The 12969-nt window shown below is 45.0% G+C and overlaps 1 protein-coding gene across 1 annotated transcript in view; it reads left to right on the plus strand.

The window, feature by feature from the left end:
* The first annotated feature begins 3240 nt into the window (after positions 1 to 3240).
* Positions 3241 to 12969, plus strand: part of ABHD2 (abhydrolase domain containing 2, acylglycerol lipase) — a 110013-nt gene continuing 100284 nt past the window's right edge. The window contains exon 1 of the mRNA XM_082852184.1: positions 3241 to 3352. The gene's annotated coding sequence lies outside the window, so the exon portion shown is untranslated. The remainder of the gene's footprint in view (positions 3353 to 12969) is intronic.

Below are 12969 nucleotides of genomic sequence, written 5' to 3' on the forward strand. Positions count from 1 at the left end.
CTGTACTTGCTGCCCAATTTTACTGTGAATCTAAAACTATTTTTAAAAATAAAGTCTACATAAAACCAAATCCTGAATCCTGTGACCACTACTTCTGAGGGACAGAACTTAGAAAATGAGTTAGCACTTAGAGGAAAAGAAATTTTTTATATATATATATATATATTTTTTTTTGGCCTTCCCACAAGGCATGTGGGATCTTAGTTCCCCGACCAGGGATCGAACCCGCACCCCCTAGCATTGGAAGTGCAGAGTCTTAACCACTGGACCACCAGGTAAGTCCCTAGAGAAAGATTCTTAAATGGGTTCCTACAATAACTAGGGCAAACATTTATTAAGAGCTAGATATGTGGCAGGCACTGTTTGATGCACTTTACATCTATTAACTCATTTGCTCCTCACAGCACCCCATGAGGGAAGCACAAATACTGTCATCTGAATTTTATGGGAAAAAGTGGGCACAGGGAGGTGCGGTACTTGCCCAAGTTCACAAGGCTCGGAGAGGTGGAGTCAGGATTCAAGCCCCAGCAGCAGAGGGGCCAAAGCCCATTGCTCTCAATCATTCACTAAGGATACAGAATAATGAAAATGACAGGCTGAGTGAATCACTGATTTTGCTAGGAAAGAATAAATAGAGCTCACTACCTTCTCTGACCTCTGCTGCTCGCTATCTCTTTGAGGACCTCCAGGACTTTCACAAATCCTGCTGAGAGGCCCCAGGTGAGTTTAGAGCCACTTCTACTTCGGTAAATTGATGGAGCTTTAGTCATTCCAGAACGCGAGTGGGTGCACACCCTCTCCCTTGTTCCCTTTATAACAAGGCACTCTTATGCTTTCAAAAGTGTACTTCATAGCCACGTCCTAACCACTGGTTATCCCAAGCCAAGCCTCACCAAATCCTCAATCCCAACAGGCTACTAAACTTGAGTCCATTCTGTCTCCTAAATGGCCTCCCACAGAAACTCTTTATAGAGGGAAATAGTATGATTCAACAGAATATGGCAAGAGCCAAAGCAGAAGAGAGGAAACAGAAACCAGAGACCAATAAGGAAACAGTTCTATGTGTTGCAAATGGTAATGGTTATTTAAACCAGCCAGAGCTGCAAAGGAGAAGATGCACGTGTCCTTTCCCTCTTTCTCCTCTGCCTGGCCTCATTCTGCACCTCCCTTTGAGCCTTGGTGACACAATTGTGCTTTAGAATTCCCGAATTGGATGGACATCCCTTTCTGGAACTCTTGGCTGAACCTGTGTTGCTGACATGAGTGGAAAAATCCATTGGCACAATGATAAGTCCATCTGCAATCTACTCCCAACAGCTGCTTTCTGTGGCTCTGAATCAAGCTGGAGAAATCTTCCCGGATATCAGGAGCCACTACATGCTTTTCAAGGCCTAACAAGACATCTCAGTCTCCTTCAGCAAACACAAGCAGGAGCAAACCTGTTTCCCCAGCACGCGTGCAGATGTATGTATGGCCACCAAGCAGTACTATTTAAAGACACAACAACTGGAAAACTGTGGAGCAGAACCAAGTGCATGAACACACACGTGCACACACACACGTGCACACACACACATCCAACTGGCCACAGATCTAAAGCTTTTTTCTGGAAGCTGAAACTGTTTTAACACAGAGTCGGAACTATGGGCGTCCCTCACTAAAATCCTTTGGGTTTTTCTTTCCTAAAATAGAAGAGAATATAGAGGAATAAATAAATGTTGAGGTAAAAAAAATTTTTTGACAACGGAATGACAAAAATACAGCAATGGCAAAGGATTCTTTCTCCTCCTTCACCCTAGAAAACCACAAGTGTGTGTTCTCTCAAAGGCAGATCCAAAGGATCTGGGACTAAATTCAGGCTTGAGAGTCTATTTCTGTTCACATTCTAGGACTTCCACACCTTCAGAGTGGGCAATGGGCTTCAGGAGTTCCTGACAGATAGATTTTTATGCAGTGGTTTTTGGTCCAGTGCTGATCAGCCTTCAAAGGGATGAAACATGAGCCATTGGACACTTGGATGGGTGAACAGGAAAAAGGAAGCTCCATTTTTTCTTGTCATAATCCTGAAATGTGTTGGAAAAAATTTAACATTGATACAAATACCACTTCCCTTCTCTGGCTAAATGGCTACTCTCATCTCAACCCCTGCTCTTGGTAGGGTGGCCCTGTCTGCCCTAGAGCAGTTGGCCTTTCAAGACAGTCAAGTGTTCTATTCGTGGTAAAAGCACATGCCATTGCAAAAGCAGTTTCAGACTCAGAATTTTAGAACTGGACCTAATTCCATAAACCAATGTGTAAGTGGGTGGGGAACTAGTTTTGAATGAATGCCTACTGAGTGCCAGGCACTCTTAGCGTTTACCGGAGTTGTTTAATCTTCTCATCAACTACTATTGTTACTCCCAGTTGCCAAATGAAAAAAATCAGGATGCATGCAGAAAAGTTAAGTGACTTGCTCAAGGCCGTACAACCTGTACTCGCCAACAGGGAGTTCAATTCTTAGATATGATTCCAAAGGCTACAGTCTTCCAGGCTGCCTCCAACTGGGAGAAGGTCGTCTTAAGGGCTGAAAGAACAGTGGGACAATATCTGAGGTCCACACTGCCTGGCACGGCCCCATCACCCTTTCCTACCTGGAAGGGGCCAGAAGCCGCTGCCTCTTCATCCTTTCCTCTCCTTGAGGCTTGGTGACTCACTAACCTGACTCCTCTCCCCCGGGACACGACCCCAAATTTTGCCCCTGGTGTCCTGGACTACAGGTGAGTCCACCTGTCGGCCTGGAGCCATCAGACCCGGCAGCTGAACTACCAGTCAGCCTCCCTCCTCCCAACCCCAGACGACACCTTACATTACCCAATCGTCCAACCCAGCTTGCGGTCACAATTGCCTCCTCCCTCTTTGCAACCCGCCACAGTCAACATCAAACAACACCCCTCCAGTAGCCCTCCTCTCTTTTCCCTGCCCCCTCCGGGCTGGCTTTATCCTATAGTGTCTCGGCCAACGGGCTAAAGACGTGAAAAATAACCAATTGTCGTGGAGCTCTTCGCTAAGGGCTCCGCCTCCGCTCTGAGGAGCAGCTCCGTTGACCAATGGGCTACCCTCAGGGTACAATGGAAGTGCGGGGCTAGTAGAGCAGCGGCTGGGCGGCCCAATGAACGGGCGGGTTTCCGTGGCTAGGGGCGTGGCAGAAGCGGTCGTCAGGGGCGTGGCGGCAGTTGCTTGGGCGGGGCCGGTAGCGGCGGGAGCTGCACTGGCCAGGGGTTCCGGCTGCATTTCCATGAGCGCCGGCGGCAGCTGCTGAGCTGCGGGAACCTGACTGGGGGCGAACTGGGCCGCAGTAGTCAACCACAAGCAGGTAAAGCCACGGCGGAGCGAGCTCCGCTAAGCCGTGATTGAGCCCCCCGTCAGTCGGGCCAAACCCCTGAGCCCCGCGGTCCCTGTCGTGGCTCGGCCCATCGCGCCGCAGCCTGAGCGCCCCGGATCCTCGGGGGGCCTGTCGCCTGTCGCCGCGGTGGTCCCCAGGGCCGGCGGGGAGGGAGGCAGCCTGGAACGCATCGGGTGGGATACGCCTTCCTGAAAGCCCTTTGTCCCCTTCAGCTTCAGATACTGAGGATGGGGACAACCCCGACTGCGGCCTCCCTACCGGCCATCCCTCCATCAGTGCGCACTCTTGGGACCTCTGGGGTCTGGGGAGGGGCTCTTCCAGCCTTGGTGATGGAGATCCGGGTTCGGCACCTGCAAGGAGAGGGCCGAGGGACCTGATTACAGCCCCGAATATCCGAGGGGCCTCTGCGTTTCTGGGCTCCAAGGGGGCACCCAGGAATGATGGGTTCAAGTTGTACGGAGGCAGCTTTTGACCCACTTGGAGGCACACTTATTTAGCTCGCCCACGTGCCAGGCACTGTTCTAGGCGCTTCGTGGTCTTTCCCCACAGTGAGAACTGTCCAGCAGCGCAGGCCCTGCTAGGCGAGGCAGCCAACACCGCGACCTTGGAAGTGACCAGGCAGAGGCCAGGTGACAGCCACCTGCCAGGGATGCTTAGAAGGGACTCGCAAGGGAGGACTGCATGACCCACCTGTAAGGCCCTTCTCCATTCACAGATGCACTCTGACCTTTAATGCCTACCTTGAGAAGAATACTGCTGGGGGCTCATTAGTTTGAAAGTGGGTGTTGAATTCATCCACAATGAACTTGTGGTCTCAACTCTCAAGAGTGGGTGTTAGCAAAGAGAACGGACCATACCAAGAAGATAAGGTTTCTTTAGCCATTATGAAACCCTTAATTTGAACTACTGTGGGTTGCGTGCGTCTTTTGGTCTTCCTGATTCCTCTCCTTTGGTTGCTTCACCTCCAGTATGTCAGTTTCACCTGCATTCCAGTAACCAGATCCAAAGGCAGGCTCCAAAATCAGACTCCTGAGAGGTGCCTGGGTGGGACTGTAGGTTTGGCAGAGTTAATGTGATCTGGCCCAGAGCTTTTCGAGGGCCATTTTATTGCAACCACGCAAAGTAGAGTCCAAAAGAAAAACCATGCAGTACCCCTTTCACTACCCTCTGTCATTTGCCTGAATAGAGGCATAATAGAGGAATAATCTATTATTATTAGAGTAATATATATAATATATATAATATATAATTATATATATTATTATATAATAAGAGGAATAATCTTCTGAAGGTCAGGAGGCAGAGGAAGAACCTTAATAGCAAGTTTGCTGCTTGTTTTAGGATGAATTAACCTTTGAATAACCCTTCAGAAAGCAGACCTGTCCATATACTGCTGATTGTCGCATGAACTTGTGGCATTTTAGAGCTGAAGACACCTTAGGTAGAGCTTGTCTAATCTGTCTTAATGCACAGGTGAGTGAGGAAACGAAGGCCTGGGGAGGTCACAGGACTGACTGGTCATCACAGAACCATGATCTGTTGACCCTGGATCTAGCCAGTGCATGACTTGTATTTCACTCCTAGACTACTTATCTCGCTCTCTGTGTTGAAATTCTAGGGGAGTCTAGAGAGGTTAAGAGCACAGATTTTGGGGTCAGAGTGTCTGGATTTGAATCCTAGCCCTGCTTCTTACTAGCTGTAACCTTGGGCAAGTTACTTAACCTCTCTGTGCCTCTGTTTGTTCACCTATGAAACAGGAATAATAAGGTACTTAGATTAGAAGGTTGTTTTGAAGATTACTATATCTGAGGCACTTAGAACAGTGCCTGGCACACAATAAGCACTATAGATTTGCCAAATACGATCTTCTGTTGCCTTTTTATACAGCTTTTCTTCATACCTACCACCCAGTATTTTCTATCAGGAGCTAATTTTTTCCCCTGCTTCCTCTCCCCCAGTTCATTAAATATATTTCAGATTTCATTGTATTTAGCACATATGTCTGTGGGATTTTCCAAGTCACGTCGCATTTCATTTCTTATTTTTGTCTTTTATTGAATCAGGTAATTCATTTTCTCTGTTAGTCCTCTCGCTGTAATTACACTCTTCTTAGACTCCAAATCTGATTCTCTTTAACAGGGGGGTGGGGGAAATCCCTCAAAGTGATAAACCAAGTCCCTGATGATACCAATCTCCACGGCATCCTTCCAAATATCTATTCCCTCTGTTCGGCCCTATTTCCCAGTTGTCAGTGTGCTGCAGCGTGATTATAAATGGGTGAACATTTTTAGATGAAGATTTCATGAGCCACTGTATTAAGTGCTTTTCGGAAGTTCAGGGATCGTGTGTCAAATGCATTGAAGTAAGTTACTTAGTCATTGGAGCAGGGGGTGCACCAGCAACGCCTGCCTTGCCTGGCAGAAACACAAGTGTATGACTGATTCTTGCTGGTAATCTAGCTCTTTCACTAATTTTACTGCATTTTTCCTGTTCTTTTCTTGAGCTTGAAATAAACCAGATGGGACGTGCAGCGGAACGGTCTTTTCTCTCGTTCTAGTTGGGGAAATTCCCTTTCTTTTCTACTTTCACCTTCATTCTCTTTATCACCTTCACGGTTCTGATAAATATCTACTCTCAGTCCGCCATCCAATTCTCTTTTAATCAGAAGATACCTGTCACCTTTATTTCTTGCAGGAATCCGGTCACTTTGGGTTTTCCCTTCTCTGTTTTTACATGTTTTCTAGAATGAAGCAAACTATTTATCGATTGTCACCTTCCTAAGGGTTGATTCTGAGTTTGGATTTTTTGTTTAGGACATTCTGGAACTCAGCCATCTTAGAATAATTGTTTTAGTTTCTTTGTGTATTAATAAGGGCCCCTTTCTCTCACTCTCTTGTTCTCTTTTCTCATAACATCTTGGTGAAAGGGCTTCTTATTTGCTGTTATTCCTTACTTCTTCCACTTCCGCCTTCCTCCTGGGAATCTCTGGCAGGGCCCACGAAGAGTGTAGTGGTTCCCCACTGCCCTTGTTCCAAGCTCCTGTCCAGAGCACGAACTAATTTCTTTGGTCCTATGGAAGACTGGGGTGAAGTCTGCCTTGTTCTTTGCCTAAAACCTGGCTCTTTGAAAAGCCCTAGGAGAGAGAGTCTTCCAATATAATGGAATTCACGTGGCAGAATTTCTGCTCTAACCTACTGCATAGTTTTCCGGTTTTCATTGCAGGGTGGGTTTTGAGTACTCTTTGACCAATTTAAGAGCATAGGTGACTGGGGCAAGGGGTGTTTAAGCCTTCCTGTTTCATCTTGGGCTACGCTGTCCCTAGAGCAGAGCACAAGGAGTTCAGGCCGCCTCTTGTTGTTCTCTGGCATTAGGATTTTATAGCAGCTCTGCATGTTCCAACCTCTTTGGCCAGTGCATGTTGTTTTTAACCCTCATGCTGCTATTTCTGCATTGATACCCTGCAGGTGCTGACATTATCTCCCTTCAGGATCATTTTCATATCTGCATGTTTGTTTTTGTGGTCTTGGTTCCAAGGCATCATGTTTTTGGATTAAACATTTTCTATTTATAAAATGACTGGTGTGGGCAGGCCACCAGACCTATTGTTACCCATGAAGCTTGCGCACTGGACCCAGTTGGGTGCAGGGCTTGTGACCCAAGGACCCATTTTCCGATCTTTTGCGATAGTTAAGTAGCAGACAGGTAAAGAGCTTATTAGAGAATTGGAACACTGATACCCTTGGGTTTGCCTGGTTTCTGATTTTCTTTTGTTGTCTTTGAATGGAGCTTCATTAAGTTCAACAAACTGAGCATCTGGTGTGTGCCAGGAAGACAGCTGTCCAGATTAACAAGGGTGTTTGGTTTGCTGCGGAAAGACTATTTTGTTTTTATTTTACATTTTAAAATTTTCAGTGTTTTTAATTTAAAAAATTGTTTTAACAGGTAATGCATTTACATGATGAAAGAAAATATTCGAAAGGTGCAAAAGTGAAGTAGTAAATACATCTCTGTCCACCCCAGACTCCTACCAACTAGTTTTATTCCTTAGAGGCACCAGCGTTACTGATTTCTTCATCCTCCAGAGGTGTTCCAGGCACAGCCGAGATATTTCATAACATCTATTAGCAAATCCATTATGATTATCTTTCCCTTTAACACAAATGGTAGCAAACGATACATGCTATTTGGAACCTTGCCTTCTTTCACTTAGTGTTTCTTCGCAGTATGGAAAGAGCTTCAGCCTCATTTTTTACGAAGGTGATCTATTTTAGATATTCGATTCTGTTTCTAAGGCTGCTAAGAACCAGTCTTATTTAGGCAACAGCTTCACATGGAGATCCTAAAGCATTTTGTGGATTATTTGGGGGCAAATATTTTTCTTCTCTGTCCTGCAGCTCTGAGCCTGAGAAGAGGCCGCATGAGGGGGAGGGCCTCTCCTGAAGGTCATCCTATGAGGGGAGAGCGGGGACATTACAAAATGAGGAGCACTGGACCTCAGGCTTTTCACCTGCCCTCTGGGCAGAATGTGCTGGAATTGCCTGGGAAAGCTTGCTATGCTTTCTCTGGTCTCCAGTGAAAGCTCCCGGCCTTCCTGATACACCTTTCAGCATCTCTACCACGTCCAATCCTGTCTCCTGCACCCCAGCCCCGGCTCTGTTTGTTCTCGCCCTTGGGCATCAGAGAGGAACCCTGCCCTTCATGACGGGACTTCCTGCCTGGAAAGCTTTGTTAAGGGCCCCACCCCTTCCTTTCTCTCACCCCACGAAAAACCAGCTCTCACACCTGTGCCTCTGTGAAGCATTTTTCCCAAACAACATTTGGGAATATGATATTTGTTGCTCTCCTTAGGAGTGTTTCCCATTCTCCATATCACTTGACCAAGGTCTCTGAGCCTCACATGACCTTGCTAAGCTTTTGCTGATGACTATTCTAAGAAGAGAATTTAGGGGGTCTTCACATTTGAATTTTCTGTGGCTGCCCTTATGTTTTGGATAACCACGCTGGTTTAAACATGGTCTCATGGTCTTCTGTGGCTCCCAGTGGTTGCCTGTTGCTTTGTTTCTCACTTTTATTTAAAATGTGTCTTGGGACTTCCCTGCTGGTCTAGTGGCTAAGGCTCTGTGCTCCCAATGCAGGGGACCCAGGTTCGATCCCTGGTCGGGGAACTAGAGCCCGCATGCCGCAACTAAGAGTTCATATGCCGCAACTAAAGATACCGCATGCCACAACTAAGACCCGATGCAGCCAAATAAAATATAAATAAATATTAAAAAAATAAATAGAACACAATCCTCCTGGGAATAAGCTATAAAAAAAAATGTGCCTTAATCTTCATCTTGTTTTTATTTCCCTTCCAATCTAATTTAGAGTGTTGAATTGCATTGAATCTTTATGGTGTTAGTCAGCCAGTCTATTGAGAGTCATTACTTTCTGATCTTTGCTCCTTGCTGGGTGTCCACGTCATCAATCAGTTGTACCACAGATGCTGTGTTATGTAATATGAGGAGAGGGAGGTGATGTTATCAGTCAGCCTCTTCCCAGTCCGTCTGGGGTAGAAGAGATAGAAGCTTTGAAAAATCTGCCCCATTTCTGCACAGTCACTCCAGGCATGTATTTGTGTACTGTTTACTAAGTCATGTCAATGAGAGCAGTAGAAAACAAATCAGCAAGTCCAACATAGGATTGCCAAATTTTAAGTTTTTCAAGTAAGGCATTAAAAAAGCCCTGTCATCTCCCGTCATCGCCATCATTTAAGAAAAGACTTTTTAACCCCAAAAATGTGGGAAGGTCCGTATCCGAGGATAAAGAACAGCCTTCTAAACAGAACATATTTAGATTGATAAAAAGGTCGAGCTCATAGAAATCGAATCGTGGCGTTTGAGTGGGTCTGATGTAGAGGATTCTATTCAAGGAGGGTTCCGCTTTTCAGTTTCCTTAAACAGTGCCAGCTGTTCTTTTGCTGAGAAACCAGGCCATTCACTTAGCCAGCTAACCTAGCCATGGCATCATTTGATGTGGTTTTGTGCCTAGTGTTTTTTTTTAGATGGTATGGACCACACAATGTCGATGTGCAGTTGTAGCATCTTAGATTGATGTGAGCTGTTGGTGGGAGTTGTTCTCAGACTCAGCAGGGGCTGGATGTGTTCATGTCTAAAGTGCTATGTTGGGACTTCCCTGGCGGTCCAGCGGTTAGGGCTCCGCGCTTTCGCTACCGAGGGCCTGGGTTCGATCCCTGGTCGCTGAACTAAGATCCTACAAGCCACGTGGCGTGGCCAAAAATAAGGTACTAAAAAAAACACAATAATATAGTGCCCTGTTGTAGTTGTTAACAAGGAGGAGTGAGGGAAATTGGGGTGGGACCTCCACAACTTGGAATGAGGCCATTTGATGCGATGGGTTTACACATCAGGCTTTTGAAGCGTCTGCTTACACTCCTTAAATTCTTGATGTAATGTGTCAGGTGGTGGCTCCCGTTGTTTCTGAGATATAATGTGACTTATCACCTGAGTCCCCATGGCACCTTTTGCTCTCCTCCAGCAAAAGTAAATACCACGACATTCCCTCTGTGTTATGGGTATTTCCCAGTCCAAGGCCAAGGGTATATTCTTGAGTTTCTTTGAGTTCTCCTTAAATTAAGAACACTCAGACTTTTAGGTTTCATGTTAATGATAACTGGAAATATTTTAAAAGCATGTCCTGGATCACGGGGTTGACCTAATTATATCCAGGTCCAGGCACACACCACCTCAGTGCCCCTTAGGTGTGTGTGAATTTCTGATGAGTTAGAACCAGGCTAACCTGCTATGAGAAAAATACAGAGATGGACTTAGCGTGAAGAAGAGGAGCTAGCATCAGGTGAAGCCAAGTGTGCAAAGGAAGGCTGAAACGGGGGTCCCAGCAGAGGAAAGGGGTGCGAGAACAGTCACCACACTGTGCCTGGTACTCATACAACCTGCCCAGGAGCGGGTGGGAGCACCTGACGTTGTCTTGGGGATTTCAGGTCTGAGAAATGGCATCAGCCTCATTACGTTAGTGTAGTTAACCTGAATTATACTGTTTGGGTAATTGTATTTATTTGTACATTCGTTTTAGTCTCCATAATTGTAAAAGTGCTAAGAAAACTTTATGTCTGGTTTTATGTTCGTACATTTTAAGAAATAGTATAAGAAATAATAATCGAATAAAAGTAATTCAATTTAAATTTAAGATTCGAATAAAAAGTCCCCAGAGGATCCGGCGGGACCGTTTTTTTCCTGTAGAGGGGGCCAACTAGCACTTGAGTTTGAAAGACCCCAGCGTAGGAATCTAACCTCATGACTGAGGTTTCCAGTCATGTTTGTGTCATGCATGGCTCCTTTCCACGTGTTGAACACTTTAGAAATATTCATTGAGTCGAAATGAAGAGTTAGTTTGCATCATTGCCGTGCCGCCTGAATGAGATCCTGTTTGTATGTGCAGTCCACACTAAGTGTCCGTCCCAGTGGAGGGGAGCCCTCCAAAAGTAATGTCTTTGATTCTTTTTGTTTAATTTTGGAGTTAGTGATAAAGTTTTCTTATTGATATTTACATGACCCACACACTTACCAGGAGGGCCATACCTGGGAGCAGCCTGAAGCTTATTCACCACAAGTAACTCATCAGCCCAGGGACAGTGGAGATTTGACCATAGCTGAAAGCCAGGTGTGAACTTGAACCTCAGTGACTACTGAGACTGTTTGTACTGTGGCTAAATAATCATTCATTCACTTATTAGCTTTTATTATGGGATTTTAAAGGTATACAGAAGTAGAGAGAATCATATAGGGAACTCCCGGGTACCCAACACCACTGTTTCCTCTTTACCAGCCACTGCCCCAGCTCACATCAATTTTGAATAAATCCCAAATATCATACAGTTGTATCTATATGTATTTCTGTGATATCTCTTAGAGATAGGGATTCCTTTATTAAACCTAACTACAGTACTATTATTACTCTTTAAAAAGTTAACAGTAATTCTTTAATATCATCAGCTATCTAGTCATCGTTCAAATTTCTAAGTGTCTAAAAATGTCAGAAGTACTTTTCTTCAGTTTAACATTTTTGAATCAGGATTCAACTAAGGTTCACACACTGTGGTTGGTGGCTCTGCCATTTATGTCCCTTTTAAACTACAAGTCCATTTCCTTTTCTTTTTTTCCCTGCAGTATTTTGGAGAAACTGGGTCATTTGCCCTGTAGACATATTTATTTATTTATTTTTGAACAGGTAATACACTCACACAGTATAAGAGTCAAAAGCTATGACATAGTAAACAGTAAAAAAAAAACCTCCCCAAAGCAATGAATGTTACTAGTATCTTATATATTCTTTCAGAGGTATTTATGCATATCGCAGCAAATGTATGTATATCTCTATCCTGTATCTTTCTTTTTCCTATAACTGGCCACATATTGTGCTTGTTGTTCTGTTCCTTGCTTTGTTCGCTTAACATGGAATGATGGATTTTAGCAAATCTCCATATGTATTGTTTGGCATCCTATTAACTTTTCTCAAGTATCCAATTATGACATTACTGCTTTTGAAAAATTGAGGGAAGCACAATCATTCCCAGGATGATGTGATTGCACTGGAATCTTTCAACATTTATTGAGCCCTCTCTCTGCTGGGCCTCTGCCATCCAGGCTCTCCCCTGAAGCCTGGACACCCTCTGCCCCACTGTTGGCCCATGCTTAGCCCAGAGGTGGTTTTCCATGAATGTTTGCTGAGCTCCCAGCCCCTCACAGCTAGCTAGCTCCCTGTGTGGCCTGGAATGTATTCACACCGTAGACTTAGCTTCTCAGATTCCATATACCCTGGCTACAATTCCCTTCTCTATTCCAATCAGATAAATAAAGTGCTCACTCACTCTTGTCAATGACATTGAAAAATGTGCCCTTCTAAATAGTAAGATGATAGAAAATGCCAAGGAGATTATAGCCAAGGATATTTTTCCCAATTTAGAAAATACAGACCATTTCCCTCTGTCTATCATTAATATCACCCATCAGTCTATTTATTGACTCCCCATAGAAAGCTGGATGTTACACTGAAATTGCAAGAGAAATCTTGACTTTGCCACCAAAGAGTTTATGAGAGGAATGCAAATTTCTTTAAGGCTCTCTTTGGATGGGAGAGGACTTGCAGAGCGTCTGTCAATGGGGCAAAAGGTATCAGGATCCATCCAGCTGTGTGACAGGTGCCTTGTTTCTCTGTATTCCTAGAGCCTTTTCTAGACCTGGCCCAGGGTGGGTCTCCAGGCCTCAGACTCCTCCATGGCATTAATAATAACTCACAGAACTGTCATAAGTACCAAATGAGGTAATGTCTAAGGGCATACTTTGTAAACAGTAAATTACAGATTGGTTTCCATGTCAACACCAATGCACTTTGTGACATGTTTCTTTTTTTTTTTTCTTTTGGCTGCGTTCGGTCTTCGTTGCTGCGTGTCGGCTTTCTCTAATTGTGGCGAGTGGGGGCCACTCTTCGTTGCAGTGCGCGGGCTTCTCATCGTGGTGGCTTCTCTTGTTGCAGAGCACAGGCTCTAGGCACATGGGCTCAGTAGTTGT

This window comes from Leucopleurus acutus (assembly GCF_964270905.1).
Source record: "Leucopleurus acutus genome assembly, chromosome: 1".
Taxonomy (NCBI): Eukaryota; Metazoa; Chordata; class Mammalia; order Artiodactyla; family Delphinidae; genus Leucopleurus; species Leucopleurus acutus.